The 6,000-nt window shown below is 38.4% G+C and overlaps 1 non-coding gene across 1 annotated transcript; it reads right to left on the bottom strand.

The window, feature by feature from the left end:
- Positions 1–921: 921 nt before the first annotated feature.
- Positions 922–994, bottom strand: TRNAV-CAC (transfer RNA valine (anticodon CAC)). Its single transcript has one exon. It is a non-coding gene; the product is annotated as a tRNA-Val (tRNA).
- Positions 995–6,000: the final 5,006 nt, after the last annotated feature.

Genomic DNA, 6,000 nt, shown 5'->3' with positions numbered 1-6,000 from the left:
TACAATTTATTTATCTAAACAAGAATTATATTCTTCAATAAGCACATAATATTTATTTATGTGTATGTATGTTTTACGTATATTTTTCACTCTTCTTACAGTATTTCGTGTGTTTTTCCTTTTCTTTTATATATATATATTCGTTTTTATATATTTCGCAAGCAATTAGCTACTGTAATCAATTTGTAAAATATGTAGTAGAGATGATTAAGTGGAAGAAAAGGCTCGTGCCCTAACTTCGCCATCCAAAATAATAAACAAATAATTACGACAAACAGCCATCGTGCCAGTAAACAACTCAATTTAATTTTGCTTCGAAATTTCAACCTTACAACATACATAGTGCATACAAACGTCTATCGTAATATATTAATAAGTACTAAACGAACTAAAGCGGCCCTGGAGCCCACCCAGCGTCGAATGACATGGGTACCTGGGGGAGACCCTTGGGGGTAAAGGCGGTCAGCGGCGTGATGCTGATCACATCACCCCCACTCACGACCGGATCAAGAAAGTGTGGGCGTTACCCCCACACCCCCTATACGCCTTCTAGGCGTGGTGCTAAGCACAAGGGAGCACTTTACCTTTTTTTTTACTAAACAAATTCACTAAATAAGCGGCTTGGGAGTAGAACTTGAGAATCTACACTCCGTTCAAAATTGAATTAACATTGAATTCAGTTGCTGCACAGTCTAAAGTTGCTGTACGATTGTGAATGCAGTTCCGTTAGTAGGCGCTGATAACCAGAATCACGGGAATATCTGGGTAATCCATACGCCACAATGCAATGCACGAACTTTCACTTGAGTTTTTCTCGGATTCAACTTGTGCAGGTTATCAAGTTTAACTCCCGAGCCGCTCAATTGATCCGGGTGAAAATTCCGGGACCGAATACAAATACTTGAATGGTAAAAAAAAAATTGTTTCCGCCCGGGATCGAACCGGGAACCTTGCGCGTGTGAGGCGCACGTGACAACCACTACACTACGGAAACAGTTAACATTAAAGACTCGCTTGTTCAACTATTCCGTGATTTACAGTAATTTTCTTTAGAGGGCTCACGCAGAGATTTGGCAAAACACAAGGTGGATACACACAGGTTGGTTTATTCTTTACTGTAGTGTTTGTGTGTTTGGCAACGCCGGCGGGGAGGTTAGAGGGTGAACGTCTCCCTGCGGCATCCCCAACAAACAAGTAAAAATAGATAAATAAATGCTCTTTTAATCCTAATATTCAGTTCTGCATGGTATTTGAATCTCCTTTTCCGCTTGATTGTATTGGAGCAATCAATGGTGTTCGGTAACTTTGTTCTATTGCAACCTACATCACTTTTATAGGGCTATGTCTTAAAATACATTACGTACAACAAGTGAAACTAGAAAATATAAGATTGCAATTAAGTACTGTACATTCATACTTGCTGAAGTAAATATGTTGCAGGGAAATATGTTGACAGTCCCTGTACAATCGCAAGCAAAGGTTCCTGGTATATAACAGCAGAAAGTTGATTTTCCCCATCTGTTGTGTGTTGATCTTATCAAGCAGGCAAGCTTAACAGTTTTAACAAATATTCTGACGTTTACCAAATCTCAATAATAGTTTCATTTTGACACAGAACATTTTTTCACTTTCAATGCACAGCAATTAATTAATCACAAATGTCAACATCCACAAGTTTGAAAGTGTGTTTTACAAATTCGCCTTAATCTTCTGTCCCTATTAGGTACAGATCGAAACAAGACGGTGAAGTTATTGGCATCTGCAATTGCCCATGATTGCCTCTTTTCACCATGTACCTAGCTGGTGCCCTAAACAGAGAATGTTTCTGGAACAAATAGAAGAGAAGCAGAGGGACAAAAAAGGTACTGCACCCTACACATTTCTTCTTTTTTTGCCATCAATAGCAAGAGGAGGCCACTGTTTTAAATGATTGATAACTTTAATTTTTACTTGTGATTGTTAAGCTAGTGTAGGAGATTTCATTCACGTTAAATCTGCACACAATAATACTAATCACCTTTCACAGAATTCTCATCGTGCAGTTATGCACTACCTGTTGCTAAAAGACTTGTGTCGAAGGATGCTCTTGAGGACATGTTGAACATACAAACGTTTGAACTTCTATAATACGTCACAAAAAACTGGTCCACTGAGTTACTGAATGTCTTGAAGATGACTCCGTTGAGGTGCCTCCACAAAGGAGACCATTGATAGTTTCTTCTCATATATTCATGATGCATTAACGGTTATATTAATGAAATGTTACGTAGTAATCAGGAAATTTCGTATATCCCAATAATGTGTCCCTGTATTTAGCTACCAGGAGGAACAAATGGACTCCACGAACTAAAAATCATGAGAAGTATTCTCTCTCTCTCTCTCTCTCTCTCTCTCTCTCTCTCTCTCTCTCTCTCTCTCTCTCTCTCTCTCTTTCCTTCTTTCATTCTTTCTTCTTTTCTTTACCTTTTTCCTTCCCTCCCTCTTTCCTTTCTCCATTCATCTTTCTTCCCTTCTATGTTGCTTTCCTACTTTCATTCTTTCTTTCCTACTTTCTTTCTTTCTTTTGTTCTTTCTTTCCTTCTTTCTTTCTTTATTCCTTCTTTCTTTCTTTCTTCTTTCTTTCTTTTGTTCCTTTTTCTTTCCTTCTTTATTCTTATTTTCTTTCTCTCATTCCTTCTTTCTAGCTCTTTCTTTCCTTGTCTCACAATTTCCTTCCTTCTTTCTTGTGTTCTTTCTTCTTTATTTTGTTCATTCTTTCTCTCCTTCTTTCGTTCCTTCTCTCTTTCTTCGTTTCCTTCCTTCTATCATTCTTTCTTTAATCTTTCTTAGTTTCCATCTATCTCTTTCTTCCCATATTTCCTTCTTTCTTTTTATTTCCATCTTTCTTTTTGTTTCCTTCTTTCCATCCTTCCTTTGTTCTTTGTATCTTTCCTTTTTCTTTCCTTCTTTCTTTCTTTCTTTCTTTCTTTAATCTCTCTTTTTTCCTTCTTTACTTCTTTCCTTCTTTCTTTCATTCCTTCCTTCTTTTTCTCTTTCCCCCTTTCTTTCCTTGCCCTCTTTCTTTTTTCTTCCTTCCTGCTTCTTTCTTTCTTTCATTCCTTCTTTCCTACTTTATTTCCTTTCCTCTTTCTTCTCTTCTCTCCTATATTTCCTTATTCTTTTCTTCTTATCTTCTTTCATTCTTTATTTCCTTCTTTCTTTCTTTCATTATTTCTCTCTTTCGTTCTTTCTTTCTTCCTCCTTCCTTCTTTTTCTTTCTTTCTTTCTCTCTTTCCTACTTTTTGCTTCATACTTTCTTTCTTTCCTACTTTCTTTCTTTTCTTGTTTCATTCTTTCTTTCTTACTTTCCTTCTTTCTTCTTTCCCTCCTTCTTTCTTTCATTCTTTCTTCTTTCCTTCTTTTCTACTTTCTTTCTTTCTTCTTTCTTCTTTTGTTCCTTCCTTTTTCCTTCTTTCTTTCTCTCATTGTCGCGATTAACTCAAGATGTAGAAAAGTGCTTTAAAATAACCAAGATAAGACTCCACAAGAACAAGACTGCAACCAGGTTGGATTGCTAAGCACAATTGTTGACTTATCTCCCACCCACCTACTGGATATTACTTCTGTGCTATCTCAATCCCGGCGTTCCCCAAATGATCGGTGTCCGGCTCTACCATTTCTGCTTTCACTGCAGAAAACCTTCACACTTCTTCATGCCATGAAAATTCCAAAATATTTTGATCCAGGAACTCAATGCTTCCAGCTACATCGTTCCTACATATGTGTTGTCAATCTTTCACTCCATCTTAATGCTCCTTCTGTGAAACAAGAAATTCTATTTTTAGATCTCGAGCTTTACAATGTGGAGTATATTATCTTTATCAATTGCCATCATCGTGACTATTTTACAGAACACTGACGTCACGCAAAATGTCTTGGTAAGTAGATCCAGAAACGTGAAACAATTGAAAGCCGTTTATTTTTAACATTCTGTTGGAATTTCAGTGTCGTGAACTGCACTAGAGAGATTAAAGAAAGGAAGCTGTAGCTACTGCAGATGTCCAAGTCTCTTAGTTCGTTCATTGATGTCATTAAACTGGTGACTGTTTCGTTCAGAGTTCGTTGACTTACATCTAACTTATATCAGAAACGGGGGAACGAACTTTTTCCCGTTCCCAATGCCCCAATTTCCCGCTGGTTGTGATTCGCTACTCAGCACTGATCAATTTCCGTTACGGGTGAAGTAAACGAACCCTTTACACGGAGGTCAATGTACTGTCAAGAGTCGGTAGGGTGTAAACGAAATGGCGGCATGAAACCTGGAACAAAGCTAAACATTTAAGAAACTAAGCAAGGAAATCAGGCTTAGGTAAAGACCCTTGGGACAGAATTCACTTGGGGTCCTTGCATATAATTTTTCCAAGATTCCGTGATACGTTCTTTGCCAAGTGTTCCCGCAACTTCACTTCAACTGTTGGCAAAGGCTCTTGTGCGTGAGGAAGTCATGATCACGAGCGTTGGATCGAAGCCGTACTAGGCACAATTTCTCGTGCTGACGGCGGAGTACTCTTTCGTGCACTGCATGGAAACGAAATGGTCACATCAACATTCAGAATATATACAAGAAACCGCTATACATGCAAATGCACGCAAACCTGTATTTCAGTACAAACGTCCAAATTGATATTATCAAACAATATGCCGTTACTGGGAATAACATGTAAGTGCTTTAGAAATGCCATATCGTTCTTGATATTACCAATCATTGTAATTGCAGATAGACCATCAAGTGTCGAGTAATTCCAGCAGTCGTTTTTGACACCGTAGGTAAGAGTGGGTTGTCTGTAATGATGGACGAAAGATCCAGCTGTGACAAGCTAATGAACTCGGTCTTCATCTTTTGCTTGAATTTGTAATTCGTAATTCTGATAATATTCTGGGAGATCCTTTGGAATTCTTTATCGGAAACATTATCATGAACAAATAATGTCCAAAAGCTACTTCCAGAAAGTATACTCGTCATTCCTCATACTGTGTTAGGCATAGAAAATCGCATACATTTGATGAAGTAAAAAAGTAAAGTGCTCCCCTGTGGTTTGCACCATTCCATGAAGGCATATAGGGGGTGTGGAGTTAGGGCCCCACATTTTCCTGATCACAGCCGAAGGTGGGGGTGATGTGATCAGCACCACTCCCCTGGCTGCCTTTACCACCCAGAGTTTCCAGGTACCTACTTTGTACGACTCTGGGTGGGCCGGGGATCGAACCCAGGTCTCTCGCATGGTAGTCAGACTGAACCAGGCTATGGAAACGAAGACATTTGAGGAAGATTGTTTACAACTTGAATAAGAAGAATAAAAACGAAAGTTATAATCGCCAAATATTCTTGAGTTAATAATAGTTCTGTCTTGAAATAGTTCGATTCTGTTTACACTTATCTCACGTACAGTTAACACTCACGTATGCTTCACAGCTTGCAGTAACAACTTATCTATCTTGAATTAACATTGCACATTTCAAGCAAAATATTCATGTTTAATCGTCTAAGAGAACTAACTCCCAATAAAAAACAATGGGAAAACTCGCGGAAAGACCCCGCATACTGTCAGGGTCATGCGCTTTTGCCCTGGTACCTACAAACTTTAAATCAGGACGTATGTTTATCGAATAATGGTTCCCCCATTTTTGTTGCCTTCTATTGTTCCATTTTGGGCTATACATTTGCTATTAGCATACCTTTCCTCTTCCGGTTTCCAGGACAGGGAAGGATTACAGTTTATTCGTAAATCTTCTAACATCTTTATTAGAGCTGAGCCCATACCACCATTGCCGATACCGATACCGATACCATGACCGATACCCACCGATAACGATGCCGATACTTGCATAATTCCAGTACAAAATAACAAAGGCTAGTTATCGAGTCATACTAACTCGTCACATCACTAGGCACGCATTTAGAAATATATAATTTGAGGAGCCAGTCCGAGACAAGTGTCTCAGAAATATATTAATAAAATT

This window comes from Lepisma saccharinum, chromosome 25 (genome assembly GCF_977018435.1).
Source record: "Lepisma saccharinum chromosome 25, izLepSacc3.1, whole genome shotgun sequence".
NCBI lineage: Eukaryota > Metazoa > Arthropoda > Insecta > Zygentoma > Lepismatidae > Lepisma > Lepisma saccharinum.
The sequence above is the reverse complement of the archived record's forward strand: the minus strand, read 5'-3'. Positions and strand labels throughout refer to the sequence as shown.